Source organism: Petaurus breviceps, unplaced genomic scaffold (assembly GCF_028583685.1).
Source record: "Petaurus breviceps papuanus isolate PSGF00001 unplaced genomic scaffold, PetGlider_PUasm1.0 178, whole genome shotgun sequence".
NCBI lineage: Eukaryota > Metazoa > Chordata > Mammalia > Diprotodontia > Petauridae > Petaurus > Petaurus breviceps.
Window position 1 is genome coordinate 15,350,143 of NW_027185777.1, and position 17,610 is coordinate 15,367,752.

Sequence of the window (17,610 nt, forward strand, 5' to 3'; positions counted from 1 at the left end):
GGCATGGGACAAATGTACATGTATTATACATCCATTCTATTTACCTTTTTCTTTTTTTTTAGTTTGATTTTAAAAATTTATTTTCAGTTATATTTTAAGTTCTAAATTGTTTCCCTCTCTCTCCTCCCAGCATTAGAGAAGGCCACCATTTGACCTGTGTGTATTCACACACACATATATGTTATATACACACAAATATATACATAAATATGTAAAACCATACTATGTATACTTTTATTTATCATTTCTTTGATGGTGGATAGCGTCTTCCTTTATAGGTCCTTTGTAGTTGATTTGAGTATTTATAATACTTAGAATAGGTTAGCCATTCATAGTTATTCTTTGAACAATATTTCTCTTAGTTCTGCCTATTTACTTTTTAAAAAAAATTAAAAGACAGCTAGGTGTCACAGTGGCTAGAGCACTGATTGGACTTAAAAAGACGAGTTCAAATGCAGTCTCACACATTTTAGCTGTGTGATTCTGGGCAAATCATTTAATCCCTGCCTCAGTTTCCATGACTAGAGTGAGTTAATAATGGCATTTCAGCCCAGGGTGGTTGTGAGGATCCAATGAGATAAATTTGTAAGGTGCTCAGCACAAGGTCTGGCACATACCATAGTAGGCACTTAGTAAATGCTCATTTCTTTCCTTTGACTGTCTTATGGGAACATCCATGCTTTCACTTAAAAAATTTCAAAATATGAATTATAGGGGCAGCTGGGTGGTGCAATGAATAGAGCATTGGCCCTGGAGTCAGGAGGACCTGAGTTCAAATTCAGGCTCAAGACACTTGACACTTAACTAGATGTGTGACCTGGGCAAGTCACTTAACCCCAATTGCCCTGCCTTCGCCCCTCCAAAAAAAAATATGATTATATTTTTTGAATTGCAGTGAGTATATGTAAAACAACAAGCAGCAAGGGGAAAAACATAATACAGGCATACCTCAGAGATACTGTGAGTTTGGTTCCAGAGCACTGCAAAAAAGTGAGTCACATGAATTTTTTGGTTTCCCAGTGAATATTGTAGTCTATTAAAAAGTGTACAACAATAATTTAAGTCTAAAAAAAACCGCAATATACATACCTTAGTTAAAAATACTTTATTGCTAAAAAAAAAAAAATGTTAACCGTCATCTGAGCCTTCAATGAGTCTTAATATTTTTTGCTGGTGGAGGGGTCTTTCCTGATGTTGATGGCTGTTGACAGAACAAGGTGATGGTGGGTGAAGGTTGGGGTGGTTGTGTTACTTTCTTGCTTTTGAGCATTGGCTCTTCCTTTCAGCTGAACATCTTAGAGGCCACTATAGAATTATTAATTGGCCTAATTTCAATATTGTTGTGTCTCAGGGAATGGTAAGTTCCAAAGAGAGGGAGAGAGATAAGAAACAGTTGGGTGGTGGACCTGTCAGAACATGCACAACCATTTATCGATTAAATTCACTATCTTATATGGGCCTGTTTTGTGGTACCCCAAAACAATTTCATTAGTAACATCAGAGATCACTGATTACAGATCACCATAACAGACGTTATAATAATGAAAAAGTTTAAAATAGTGTGAGAATTACCAAAATGTGACACAGAGGCACTAAGTGAGCACATGCTGTTTTAAAAATGACTCTAATAGACTTGCTTGATGCAGTATTGTCACAAACCCTACTGTAAAAACATAGTATCTGCAAAAGTGCAATAAAGTAAAGTGCAATAGAATAAGGTGTGCCCATATTGTGTAGTGCAAAGGACACGACTAGAAAATGAAAAGGCTTGAGGTTTTGATTCCTGACTGATTTTGAAGCTAGTGGTAGACTTGCCTTTCTGAGCCTGTCCAATAGGATCATTGTGAGGCAAGTGTTTTGTCAAATGTGTGTATGTATATATATATATATATATATATATATGTAGGAGACTCTGTGCTCTTGTTAAACACCTAGAACTAGTTAACCTCTTCATTTGGGGAATATTGCCATGTTGAAGTGTTTTCTTAACGATTGTTGCATTGAAAAATAGCTCTTCACATAATCCTGCTACTAAAATTTAAGTATTAATTCATTGCTGAAGAGATTATAATATTGTCAAACCCGGAAAGCTTTTCTAGAGTTCTGATCTGTTCAGAGATTATTGAATTATTTTTTAAGATATTTGATAATCTAGTTAAATGTACTGCCAAGAAGAAATATGGTTCACCTTTTAAAGGAATTTTTTTTTTCCATTATGTCAAGCTACAATTCCCAGCACTGGTTTTCGGATACCTTTGGGTGCTTCCAGTTTTCTAAAAATAAAATAGTTGGAATTCTCAAAAGAAAATTAACTCTATTTTTCAAAGCATAAGATATATAGAACTTTCAGGTGAAGAATGTTGTGAAATCAAACACATGAGAGGGTGTTGCAACCTCAAGAATGTTGGAAACTGTTGGCAGAGTAATCCTAGAGATTATAAATGGAAGAATGTTCTTTTACAAACGTCAGTGGGCCTTTTTCAAGTTGGGGATGGATAGGAATCTCATCTTTACCATATATTTTATCCTTATGCTATCTTCTGAAGGGGTGATCCTGATTACTTGGGGTGAATCATTTTCAGAATTAAGCCAAATTATTTTAAAGTAACTAACTCTTCCAGTAACTGAAAGTGATTTTGAAAGTACTTTGTCTAGGTCATAAGGACTTGCTGTGACTTGTTAGGAAAACTGCACCCATCCTAAATTCATTTATTCTCTTCCCCATGGCCCATTTAAGAAGGAATTGTTAATATTTTGAAGCATGCTTTTACACATTTTCTTTACTTAGTTGCTTAGGGCCTGAAGTTGTAAGTTGAATTTTATTTACAGACCACTTTCTTGTGTTCTATAAAATAGATTATTGAAAAGGTTGCAGAAGTGGACAAAGAAGTGAACCAGGCATATAAAAAGAATGAGATTTGTCTGGGTGTGGTGGCAAAAACTTGTAATCCCTGCTGGAGGTGGGAAAGAGGCCAAACCTGGTGCATTAATTGACCTTGGGACTTCAGAATTGCCATGGACCTGAAGCCCAACAGGGATTTAACAGCAGTATGAAGAGTCCCATTATGGTTGAGGGTCAGGGGTGCATCAAGTGAACCAAGAAGGGGCAAAATGGCCCAGATCAGAAATGGAGCAGGTCAAAACTTCCATGATAGTTTATATCAGGTTTGTTTTATTTACCATTACTGTCACCAGTGAGATTAAACTATGAATGACTGCTGCATTGCCAGCCTAGATGAGAAAGGGAGATCCAGTCTCCTCATCCCAGTTCCCTCCTCCCACTCCCTCTCAAAAAAAAATGACAAGGGAAAAAAAGATCGCACTTATGGTCAACTCAGGTGGTACTTTGGTAATTCGTGAAAGAGGAGGACCTCTAACATCTATCTATGAGGAAAACTGGAAAAAAATCACAGAATTAGAAGGCATAGAAGGTGATACTTATGCCAATGAAATCATGAAGCTTTTAAAGTAAGCATTACGTGGGCTTACTGGGCTCAATACCAACATCCTTAAACCTGGTCGGTTGTATTGTAAATATATGCCATGGATTGTGATGGGGCTGAGGTACAGCACCAACTGTATGTAAGACCCCATCTTGCCTCCATGAGGAGGCTGAAGAATCATCTAGCACAGACTCACTGTGTCAGATTATTCTGGCCCGCTTGTCCAATACAAGCGTCACAAATACCCAGGCTCCTTAAGAGTCTACCCATTATGGCGAACTTTTAATAAACTTTATTTTTCTTTGGCTGAGAGAAGAATTGAGTCGAATTTATTTGGCAGGACCTGGCATGTTGGTATTTTGGGATCTCGAGCACCCTGAACCCTATATCTCATTATTTTTATGGTTCCCTGATACTGGGAAATACTGTTGAGATTAATCTCACGTTCTTCTCTAGCCAGGACTGGAAGGTATGTAAGCCTCTCTTTCCCTATTCCCTTCTTGCTCTCCAAGTACCTTGGAGGTGTTGGGTTGTTTTTGGGCCTGACCTCTCAGGTCCCATTAGGTCAGACAGCAAGCATGACACTTAGCATGACATTCTCAGGTTCTTGGTCCAGTTCGGTTATGTTGGAGGCCACGGACCTGGGTACAGCTTCTGAAGAATGGAGGACAAGGACATATGCCTTATCCAGAAGTGTAAGCCAGATTCTTTCAATTCTCTGGGCGCTAGAGAATTGGGAAAACTTCAGGTACCTTTTTGTGTGTTTTTTTTGGTCTTGTTTGTTTTTCAAGGCTTACTCCCAAATCTTCCTTTATGGAGGAAGGGACTTCCAAGCCCTACACCTGTATTGGGTTGATCCTTTTTAGCTCCCCCAAAGTTCACCATAATGGGTAGATTATTATTATTATTATTTTTTTGCTTTTTGGAGGGCGAGGGCAGGGTTAAGTGACTTGTCAAAGGTCACATGGCTAATAAGTGTTAAGTGTCTGAGGCCGGATTTGAACTCAGGTCCTCCTGAGCCACCTAGCCACCCCTCATAATGGGTACACTCTTAGGGAGCCTTGGTATTTATGACACTTGTATTGGACAAACAGGCCAGAATAATCTGACACAGAGTGAATCTGTGATAGATAATTCTCCAGCCTGGTTTTTTTATGGGGTCTTATATACAGAAAGGTTGTGGGAGGAATCTAGGGGTGGTTTAGGGGAAGAGTTTGGGCAGGGTCTTCAGTAGGAGTCAAATGAGGCTTGGCCCTAGCCACAATGAAAGGCTTATGGCCTCAGGCCAATGCCTCATCAAATGGGAAGATTCAATCAGAGTTCAGGGGGGGGTTCCCAGAGCCTGAACTTCATCAATGGAACTGGGAACGTGTGCAAAAACAAATTAGTGCAATGCTACCCCCACTAATGGAACAACTGATACAGAGGTATTTCCACATGTAAAAGGCACAGTATTATTTAACCGTTATGAGAGCGTATGACTTGACCTTGATCATGAACATTAGAATATCTATAACAGCTCATTTATTGTTCTAATCTAAGCCCCCTGAAGGCAGGCATTATTTTACTTTTTCTTTTTATGTCTCTAAATTAGCCCAGTCTCTAACAAGTAGAAAGTGCTTAATAAATTTTTTATTGATCTAGCATCATTGGGGAAGAAGATGAGCTTTCTAAATTCCAGAATGTGAAAATATTTTAACCATTTTTTATGGAGATCTTTCTGATTGTATGACATGCTTTTCCATACTTAACCCAACAGCCTTTATTTTCAGGAATGTCATTATGAACATTTTTGTATTCTGCTACAATATCTTGCTGTCTTCGGTTTGTTGAGGTACATGGGACTATTTACCCTTGAACTTTATGATCTAGGACTACTTTTTTGAGTCCTTGCTTCTCTTTCCTATGGTTTCCTTTTTTCTCATGGGGATAGATGCCACTTTTTTGCAGCTCTCCATGCATCCATACTTAGTGTACCTTCCCTCTCACCATTCTATATAAATCACTGCCTCTAATCTGCCAGTAGTTGGAAAACCAAGCTAGTTATGATGGTGTCTATGGAAAAAATTGGCTCAAAGTGAGAGCCTGAGAACAAAGTGAACAAAGCAGTTGGAGTTTACATGTAGTCTATGTCATCTACTGTTTTAGTTTTGTTCCTCAGAGGGCTTTGTAATTTCTACGTTCTTTACTGTTTCAGGTAGTTGAAGTTGTTAAGTGAGGTGTTAAAAGTTTGAAAGATGTATATAGATAGTGTGTCCATTAAGATAGAAATGGATAAATTACTTCCTGTGGTCCTTCCAGGTCATGGTATGGTGGAAAAAGGCTAACATTGAAGGTAAAAGATCTGAATTCTTATCCTGCTCGTTGCTTACTACCTGTGTGATCTTAGGCAAGTCATAACCTCTCTGGGACTCTGTTTCCTCAGCTGTAAAATGAGGAAATTGGATTAGATGAAAACCAAGGGTCCTTCCAGCTCTTCATCTATGATCCTATGATCATTCCCCTTCAAAGTTCTGGCTCATCTGCCACTCCTCAGTTGCTTCCCTTACTGCTACCCTCTTCTATGAGTATACTCTTTCAGAATTATGCCAGTTTGCTTTTTCTTTCCCATCTATGGTCCTTTTGCCTATCAGTTTTTGTACCAGAATATCCTACATGTTTCCTTTCCACTATTAGATTAATCACAAAGCCTGTTATTAGTCCATTCTCATTTCTTCCAAAGAACCTTTTTAAGTTCAAGTGAAAATGCTTTGCTGATGTGACCTGTTTCCTCTCCTTTTATAGTTGCATTTCTTTATCTGGAAATAGGTGCCACCCTACTTCTTACCATCTCTTCCTCTTTTACATCTTAAAAACATATGGACTTTCTAGGTTCTCTTTCTTCTGATAATACCTAAGATGGTGGCATGGGACTAAAAGAAAGTACCGATGTATTGATTTACTTCTTTATAGAGCTTAAATTAAACATTTGAGGAAGAATACAATAAGCCCAATGGCTAATATTCAAACATCTTAAATCAGTTGAAACTGAACTAAAACCTGCCTTTTGCCATACCAGATTTAAGGTGCCTGTTGTTGCCAAGTGTGTTTATAAAGGTGTGTAACCATGATGACATTGTTGGGGAGTAACAACGGATTTAAAACCACCCTCTGTTTCAGTTAGTCCTCAGTTTGAGTAATTTTAGAGATTGACGGGGTAGTTGTGTTTCTTCTCTTATCAGGGAGACAGAAAAGGCGGTGCCCAAAACAAACAATTGTGAAGGGAATTTATACCCATGTGTCACATAACACCAAGACTGCCAATTTGTAAAACTCAAATGAGGCTTTCAGTTCTAATGACAAACAGGAAACATTCTGCTATTTGTTTCAGCTAGCTCTTACAGAGAAATATGAGCTCCGCTGATGATGTAACAGGAATAAAAAAAGAAGGAAATGCCACTGGTTAAATGGAAGAATACAGGCAGGCAGTTTGGAGTTAGCTGTCAATTCACAGCTTTTGCCACCATGGAGAAAAAGGCCTCACAAAGAGGAAATAGCAGTTAGCTCTTTAAAGAAAGAGAAACAAGGCCCATGACTCATGAGCTGATCACTGCAGATTCCTTATAGAAAGTGCTCCAGTAAAGTGCTCCTTACTGTAGGAGGAAGAAGGCAAAGAATTCTGTTGGATTGGGACATTTCTATGCAGAGAGCATCTCTGCAGATTCTTTGTTATTGTAGAATTGCTATGATTGTGACCAGTTTCAGGGGGTGATTAGTAGCACTGAATACACTGGCAATTAAAAAATAAAAAGACTGACTGTGTAGATCACAAATAATTTGTAATGTCTGTGTAGAAAGTGCTTTAGCAGTGAAATGGGAAAAAAATGGATTTTGTTATGGATTTGTATATGGATTTTGTTACCTTAATATATGAAGTATTTTGTAAGATCTCCAGTGATAAAAAGGTGGCTCACAGATTGTGGAATCACACATAATAAACATACTGTGCTGTACTTGTAAAGAAAGACAGTTAGAAGTCTTGCTGATCCTGTGAGCAGCTTTTGTCTCCTTTTAATCCTCACCCATTCTTTGAAAAGGTCAGTACAATCCACTACCTTTATGAAAGGATGCAACTCTTCATACTAGCCTCCAATAAAAATGCTATTTTGTTCCAATTTAATAAAAAATAAGCTAAATACGAACAGTTCTCAGGTTTATAAAGATTTTTCCTGTTTTAGACACTGCCTGTTGTGTTTCTGTTCATTCCTTTGTATTGCCCTGGCTTCTTGTGTGTATGCTCTGTTTTTCCTTTTCTCTCTGTAGATTTTGTTCCATGTATTATTGCTGTGCTTGAAACAGTCTGACCTTTATTGTTTGTCTAGTTAGAGAGTGTATGCAAGGAAAGACTGAGAAGGACAGGAAAAAATAGGAAAAGGACATAAAACAGTACATATTGTACTATAGCTTCTACTTCATTTAAAAAAATAAATTCTTTCATCATCCTGTCTTTGGCTCAACTTTTCAGTCCTATGGTTTTGCATAACACAGGCGTGTTTGGTGTTTGGCTGGTAAAAAAATAGTTCAGGATATATATCCCCTTATTGGAGTGAACAGATCAGGAAGAAATACTTTCAACTTAAACATTTGTTCCTTCATTTTCACTTTGTGACTACAATTTTGTAAATGGATATGAATTGATCTACTTCTGTTTTTCCTTCCTTAACAAATTACATTAAAAAATACAAAGGTATGTAGCTTGATCTCCCTACCCTGAAATTTTCCAGTAAATTTTGCAACAGAAAAGTCAGTCTGGTCTTTGTTTTATTGGATGCAGGATGCATAATTTTTTAGCAGTTAGAAATTTTGTTTTTACATAATAGATGCTTCCCAACCAGCACCAGGAGAAAACTCCCTACAAAACACATGCCTAAAAGTGATTAAGTATTAGGGTAACTGATATGTCATGTCACTTTTCTGTTTTGTAGTTTGAGCAGTTATAACTTTTCTAAGATTATGAAATATTGGAACCAAGACTTAGTAACTAGTTTTAAATTTGTAAATTTGTTTTAAAAACAAATCAATTGTGAAGGATACAAAAATACAAGAAAAATGTCAGCTATGGACTCTTGCCCAGAAGAAATTTACGTTCTATAATTGTTAAATAAGTCTAGGTTTAACACATGAAACAATTAGAATAGCCTAATATTGGGGCCTAATACTTTGTACTGAAGTTATACTAAGTATGTTACAATGTAAGTGCTACAAGAGTTGAGAAAAGTGAGGGCTAATTATAGCTTGAAGTTTAAAAAATACCATAAAAAATGAATAAGTTGCTAATCTTTGTTTGATCTTTAAGGTTGGTGTCTAGGGCTGTGTTTTAACTCATTTACTAAAGGTCATTTAAATCGAGTATCAATGCTCCATCTCTGAAAATGAAGGAACAAAAATATAATTGTAGTGTGGCTGGATCCCCGTAAGCATGCATTATTCAGAAGAGATTTGGTGTGGATAACCTAGTTTTCTCAGAAGAAGGAGAAAATAACAATCCTGAAAAGATTGAGGGTAAACGAATGCATTTTCAAGAACTAAGATAACGGTATTTGAGAAATAGGTATGTTGCATTTTGTTCACAATTCTATTTTATCTTTAGAATGCTCTTTCTTCTGTGGTCAGATATTGTAGTTCTATCGACCACAAGCACAATGCATCTTAGGTCTTCTGACTTTTGCTTTAAGCATAGGTGTTTGTAACCTTTTTTGTGGCATGGACCCCTTCTCAGAATAATATTTTTAAATGTGTAAAATAAAATACAGAGGATTGCAAAGGAAACCAATTATATTCAATTATAGTTATAAAAAAAGTTAAATTCATGAACCCCATGCAGGATTTTTTTTTTTTAATTCACGCACGGATTACAAACCTCTGCTTTTACCCCCAAAGTGATGACAGAACAATAACTAGGAATTTTTGTGATGGAGACAAGCTACATGAACTGTTGCCCCAATTGAGGTTTGGGGTAGAACACCCATGTGGAAGGGAAATAGTGGACTATAGGAGGTCAACATTGGTGATGCTGCAATATAGGGCAAGGGGGAGGGGGTGGAAGAACTCATTATCCAGTAGTTTCTATTTTAATAAATTCTTTTTTGCTAAGTGCTAAGTTTGTCATTTCTGATTTTGCATTGGTAGAACAACAGGTCTACCAGAAGTCCCTGAATTAGGCAGCCTGAGTAAAAGCCCCAGTCACCCCACCTTAGTTATAGTTCTGTGTCAAAATTAATTACTAATCCTTGAATTTAGATGACTTTTAGTTCATTGTGATTGTTGCCATCTTTTTTTTTTTACTGGGTTTTTATTTAAATGTTACTTGACTTGGGCACATCATACATTAAGATAATGACATGAATACTTCAGTGCATCAAAACAAAATGACACAGTTTGAAAAATACCGACCACTATGGGAATTGTGACTCTCATTGATCATTCTTGGTTTTATGGGACTCACATTCATGCTATTAGTGAGTAGCTTTTGATTGCTGAAGTTTGATTAATAATCAAACCTGTCTTTGGAGTGGGTACTTCAAAGTAGATTGCTTATCTTTGATATATTTATTTGGGATCTGTGTTGGGATCTTTTTTTTAAAATCATGTGCATTTTTCTGGGTTAGTAATATGAAAACTGGATTAGAAACATTTGGATACTGTCTTTGATGTAGCAGCATTTGTTGAGTGATTATTGTGAAATTCCATGTTGCATTTATTCCTTGGAATTCTGTTTGACTTACTGATAACTCTGAGCAGGTATCCTATCCCCATTTTATAGATAAGGACATTAATGCACCAAGAATCAGTTACTTGAAGTTGCAATGTAGTCAAAAAAGCTCTGATTTTTTTTTCTTTTTGGAGGGGGGAGGGCAGGGGATTTGAACTCAGGTCCTCCTGACTCCAGGGCTGGTGCTCTATTCACTGTGCCACCTAACCATTCCTAGCACTGAAATTCTAGGCACAAGAGTCACAAGCCTGCCACTTACTAGGAGACAGCCAGGTGGCACAGTGGACAGAGTGCTGGGCCTGGAGTCCAAATCCTGTCTCAGACTCTTAGCTCTTGTGACCCTGGACAATTCACTTAACCTCTGCCTGCTTCAGAGTCCTCAACTGTAAAATGTGAATAAAAATCACATCTACCTCCCAGAGTGGTTATGAGGATCAAATGAAATAATATTTGTAAAATGCTTATACAGAGTAGGTGCATAATAAATATTTGATTCCTTCCTTTGGGCCATTTGCAAGTTACTTAAGCTCCCTAGGCTTCAGTTTTGTCATCTATAAAATGAAGGTCTCATATAGGATGATCTCTAGGTCTCTAACATTTTTAAGGTTCCTTGATTCTCAAGTACATAGTAGCAAAGTTGAAATTAGTGCCCAGACCTCCTGATTCCTGACCTGCTGTTCTTTCTGTTACATCTCTCTAATGATACTGTGTTACATAAAGATAATTTATAAATCTGAGGAGAGATTTATATATGAATATCTATTATGAAAGCCCACCTTTGTTTAATTATTTTTGTCATGTTGATGATAGGGCACTAGTACTTTGTATCTTACCCAGAGGAGTGAATATACAACAAAGTCTATAGGTTTGAAGATGTTAAAAGACCAGAGCTGTTATCAGGGTGGGGCAACTGAAGCTTTGTCCAAGGCCACCAAAATTTATTGGTCCTTGCAGCATCTACAATCCTTCAGCAACTGGTAACAACAGATTTAGCATCTGGTTGGGTTTTTTGGTTTTGTTTTGTTTTGGTTTTTTTGGTGTAAGGAGATGGGAGGGAGAGTTGGTCTCCTTGAAGTTCGTCACACATGATACTCTATAACCCGATTCTAAGCATTTTCACTCACTGTCCCCAATGCCTGGACCTCTTTCCCACTTCTTCTCTAGTTCCTAGCATCCTTGGCTTTCTTCAAGACTCAGCTAAAGTCCCATCTTCAGCAAAAACCTTTTCCCAATCCTCCCTATCCTTCGTGCCTTCTTCCCTCTGGGATTACACCCCTCCCCATCCCACCCCCCAGCCATTTTATCCAGTATTTATCTTTTTGTACATGTATTTTTTCATGGTATCTCCCCTATTGGCCTTTCAGCTCCTTGAAAGGGATATTTTTTTGTTTGTCTTTGGTTTTTCCTTTCTTCATAACTCTGACTCTTAGCATATTTTCTGGCACATAACAAACACTTAATAAATATAGGCTAGTTGACTGACTGGTCTGGAATTGTGATTCTATTGGTCCTTATATAGACAAGGCCTACTGATACAGTTCTTCACCAAGAAGAATTTAGCAGAACCTTAAATAGCAATTTTGGCACCCAAGATGAGCTTCAAAAAAATGTGTCATGGCCAGCAACATCAAATGTACCCTCAAATCAACTTTTTAATGCAAATTCAGTTGGAGGGTGAGAGAACCCCAGGAGACCACAGAGTAGCATCTGACTTGGGAGAGCCTCATTTGAAATGAGCCTGAGGGTGGGTGGCTGGAGTCAGTTATCTTGTAACTTCCTGTTTTAACTAATAAATCATTAACTAACTAGGTGCTGGATAGGTGGTCACTTGGTGTTAAAAGATCTGGGCTCAAAATGTACCTCTCATACATTCCAGGTGTGTTATCCTTGGCAAGACAACTGACCTTTCAGTCAGTGATCTGCATTGATAGAGAAGGTTTCCTCAGTGTATGATTTTTATGAACCATACAACCAGATCCATTTCTATTTCTAAAGTTAATTACAAATGAGTTAAGCTTTCTTTTCTATTTTACATATATGTTAAATGGATGAAGATGTGCTCAGTGCATTATATGATGACTCACCTGATATAAAAATACATACATTCATGTATTATAGATATTTTAAATATAAAATTATATACATATATAGTATAAGATACATATATATGTATGCATTTTTTTTTATCAGATGAGTAAAGTCATACAATGCATTGGAAGAGAGAGCATTCATTTAACAGGCATTTATTAAATACATGCTATGTAAAAGGCCCTCCATTAGGGGATGAGAATACAAGGACAAAATGAAGTAGTACCTTCCCTCAAGGAGTTTATTTTCCACTGGGGTGATAAAACATGTACAGGGGTAGGTAAATGAAAAATCCATACAAGAAATTTAAGAGGGATGAGGGGAGAACATTAGCAGCTAGAGGAGCCAGGAAATGGAAATCTGGCCTGAGCTTTGAATGGAGCTGGGGATTTGAAGGAGAGCAGTCTAGGCAGGTAGAACCATTGGCAAGTAAACCAATTTGTCCAGAATGTAGAATATGTAAAGGGGAGTCATGTTTGAATAGATTGGAGCCGTATTATAAAGGACTTGTCATACCAGATGCCACATGGAGGTAAGATTCTGCTGTGTTTATTGCTTGTTTTTTTTTTATTTTTTCCATTGAATTGATTGAGCAATTTAAAGATGCAATTTAAAGACTCTCCTCAAACAATATGTCTCCCATTGATATTTTAAAACTGTAAAATTCTATGACAGATGTGACCTTGAAAATAAATCTGTCCAGTTATTCAATGTGTATCAATACCAAGCAAGGCACATATCAGCTATATGTATGGCAAAGAGCTAAGGTGTTTGCCAAGGTCATAGAGGATGCCCTACACAAAGTGCTAACAAAGACAGATTACCTATAAATGACAAGGTTCCCCAAATGTTTGTTTTCATAAATCACATGTGAATTCAAAGAGCCCCAGAACACTGCAAAACCTTCTCAATGGATGAAATGCATAGTTACTGAAAAGAAATCAGTGTAACTGTCCACCCTGGAAAATAAGAGGACACAAAAACTGCATATTGCCTATATAATGTGGCTGGTTGAGTAGCCCATTGAGTGTGTGTGTGTGTGTGTGTGTGTGTGTGTGTGTGTGTGTGTGTGTTAACAGCCATGACGGGCTGATCCCAAAATTGAAATAGGGAACTGAACTGAATCATATTTGGGAAATTTCATAGTACTTTGGATGGTAACTAATCCAGTTGTTTCTGTAGAAACCCATCTTTCTAACACCAGGAGTCTCCTTGTGAGGGCATGTGGTGGTGAATCATGGTATACTGTGATCTCTAAAGAATCAAAATTGCGGGTGACCAAAAGAACAATGAATGGGACACATGGTGATTATAAGTAGGTTGTAGCTCATTACCAATGATGACTTGGACATAAGAAGTAGCCTCAAAGCTATCAAAGATATTTATTCCTGAGAAGATAGGTGGGTCCTACTTTAATACATTCATAAGTATATACCCCCCACCCCAATAAAAGTTCTACAGAGGTTTATTAATCTTTCAATGTAGGTTACTGGACTTAACTGTTTTGCCCAGTCATTGTGGAAATTTAGCTTGTTTATTGTAGTGGACCAACCCTAAATAGACCTGTGGATACAGAACAATTTTAACTCTTCAACTTTATGGTATAATGCAGCAATCTCAAAAGTGTTGGGGGGGGCAGTGCTTGTAGCTCCAGAAGGCTCTTGGATGATCCCAGGATGTACATATCCAACCAATTGGAAGTAGGGACAGTGGGTCACATCCCACCCTCCCCATACCAGCCAATTGTGGGGCTTATCTCCAATGCATTATCACCCTCCCTTACCACAATGTTGCCTAATACTCTATACTCTTCCCTCTTTAGCTTGCTTCCACTGCTGTGCAAATATCTAAGCTTGCCCTTTATAAGCTAGATGTTAGCTTCTTGGGGGAAGTTATAAGCTAACTGCACATTAGACACTTGTGACTTCTACTACACCTGCCTTGTCACTATACCCCCATTGTGCCACCAAGAATGCTTTGTGGTTGGGGCAATCACCTGGTGCCTGGTACTGGACTCCTGACTCTGGGGCAGTCAGTGAGCCCCACCCCCACCACATCCCCTTCATTTATGATCTGATAGAGTGAAAGGCAAAGGACTAGCAGGTATGTATGGATTGGGACCTCCAATGCAGATCTTATATCCTTTCATCCCACCCCCCAAAAAACCTACTTCTGAACTTTCCTATTTCTCTTGAAGTTACTGCCATCCTTCTAATTACTCAGGCTCACAACTTTGGTGTCATTTGACTCTACTCACCTAACACATCTAATTAGTTGCCAGATCTTGTTTTTTTTTTTTGAAGAACCATTTTTTAAAATTAAATTTTATGTTTATTTTTAGTTTACATCATTTCCACAAAATTTTGAGTTACAAATTTTCTCCCTGTCTTTCCCCTACTCACCACCTCAAAACAGTAATCCCACTCTATACTCCCTCCCCCAATCTGCTCTCTCCTATATCCTTCCCCACACTCCCTCCAACTTTCCAGTAGGGCAAGATGGATCTCTATACCCCAGTGCCTGTATATCTTATTTCCCAGTTGCATGTAAAAATATTAATAATAATATATATTTTTAAACATTTTATTTTAAAACTTTGAACTCCAGATTCTTTCACTTCCTCCCTTGTCACACACCCTTATTGAGAAGATAAGCAATTCAATATAGGTTGTACATGTGTAGCTATGCAAAACATTACCATAGTAGATATATCGTAAAAGACTGACTATATTTCCTTCCTTCCTATCCCAACCCCCACTTGTTCTATTCTCTACTTTGACCCTGTCCCTTTTTAAAAGTGTGTGCTTCCAACTACCCTCCCCCCCCAACCTGCCCTCCCTTCCATCATCCCCCTTATCCCCTTCCCCCCTACTCTCCTGTAGGGTGAGATACCCTATCTGGTGTGTATGTCATTCCCTCCCTAAGCCAGATTCAATGAGAGTAAGGTTGACCCATTCCCTTTTGCCTTCCTGTTCTTCCCCTCCATTGTAACAGTTTTCCCTTGCCTCTTCTATATGAGATAATTTACCCCATTCTGTCTCTCCCCATCTCCTCTTGTTATATTCCTCTCTTACCTCCCAATTTCACCTTTTAAGTATCATCCCTTTCTGTTCAATTGGTCCTGTGCCCTCTGTCTATGTATACCTGTACACATATATACACATCCTCACATAGATATTCATATCCCCATATACCCTCCTATATAGACATATATGTATGTATACATATATACATACTCCTGAATATATATATATATATATATACATATATATATATATAATTTCTATTCCCTTCAACTATTCTCATACTGAGAAAAGTTTCATAAATTACATTGATCATTTTCCGTGTAGGAATGTAAATAGTTCAACTTTGATAAGTTCCTTATGATATCTTTTCCCTGTTTACCTTCTCATACTTCTCTTGCTTCTTGTATCTGCATGTCAAATTTTCTGTTCAACTCTGGTGTTTTCCTTGAGAATGCTTGAAAGTCCTCTGTTCCATTGAAAAGCCATATTTTCCCCTGAAACATGATACTCAGTTTTGCTGGGTAGGAGATTCTTGATTTTAATCCCAGCTCCTTTGACATCTGGAATATCATATTCCAAGCCCTTCAATCCATCAGTGTAGAAGCTGGCAGATCCTGGGTTATCCTGATTGTGTTTCCACAATATTCAAATTGTTTCTTCATGGCTGCTTGTAATATTTTCTCCTTGTTCTGGGAACTCTGGAACCTGGCTATAATATTCCTAAGAGTTTTTTTTGGGGGGGGGGATCTTTTTCAAGAGGTGGATTTTTTCAACCTCTATTTTTCCCTCTGGTTCTAAAACATCAGAACAATTTTTCTTGAGAATTTCTTGGGGGATGATTTATTTAATTAATTTATTATTATTATTTTTTTTAATTTTCTCTCCCTCACGCCCTCCCCATGGCGGCATACAATGAAGTATAGTGTCTGCAAATACTTCATATTAGGCATTAGACAGGTTATAAAGAAGGATTGTAACAGATGGAATGAAGAATGGGAAAGAGGAAACAAAACCAAACAAGAAAACAAAAAAGGGCAGGTAGTTTGTTTCAATCTGGGTTCAATCACAGCTCTTTCTCTGGATGTAAACATCTCTCTCCATCATGAGTCTTTTGGGTTTGACTTATGTCTCTGGGATGCTTAGAAGAGTCCAGTTTATCAAAGTTGGTCATCACACATATGTTGTGTCTGTAATTGTGTACAAATTCCTCCTGGCTCTACTCTTCTTGCTCAACATCAGTTCGTATAAGCCTCTCCAGGTAAATATGAAGTCCATCTGCTCCTCATTTCTTATTGCACAATAGTATTCCATAACATGCATATACCACAACTTGTTCAGCCATTTCCCAATTGATGGGCACCCCCTTAATTTCCAATTCTTTGCTACCACAAAAAGAGCTGCTATAAATATTTTTGTACATATGGGTCTTTTTCCCACTTCTACGATCTCTTTGGGATATAACCCTAGAAGTGATATTGCTGGGTCAAAGGGTATGAAATTGTTTATAGCCCTTTGGGCATAATTCCAGATTGCTTTCCAGAATGGTTGGATCAGTTCACAACTCCACCAGCAATGAATTAGTGTTCCAATTTGTCCATATCCTCTCCAGCATTTGTCATTTTCCTGTTTTGTCATCTTAGCCAATCTGACTGGAGAGATGTGGTACCTCAGAGTTGTTTTGATTTGAATTTCTCTAATCAATAGTGATTTAGAGCATTTCTTCATGTGCTTACAGATATCTTTAATTTCTTTCTCTGAAAATTGCCTGTTCATATCCTTTGACCATTTATCAATTGGGGAATGACTTGTGTTCTTGTAGATTTGGCTCAATTCTCTGTGTATTTTAGAAATGAGTCCTTTATCAGAGACATAAGTTGTAAAAATTCTTTCCCAATTTCCCACCTCCCTCTTAATCTTGGTTACATTGGCTTTGTACAGAAGCTTTTAAATTTAATGTAATCAAAATTATCCATTTTGCATTTTATAATGCTCTCTAATTCTGGTTTAGTCATAAAGTCTTTCCCTCTCCACAAATCTGACAGGTAAACTATTCCTTGTTTTCTGAGATTGCTTACTGTATCAACCTTTATACCTAGATCATGCACCCATTTAGCCTTGATTTTGGTATATGGTGTTAGGTAATGGTCTATGCCCAGTTTCTGCTATACTATATTCCAGTTTTCCCAGCAGTTTTTGTCAAATAGTGAGTTCTTATCCCCAAAACTGGGGTCTTTGGATTTATCAAACAATAGATTAATATAGTCATTGACTGCTGTATCTCGTGTGCCTAATCTATTCCACT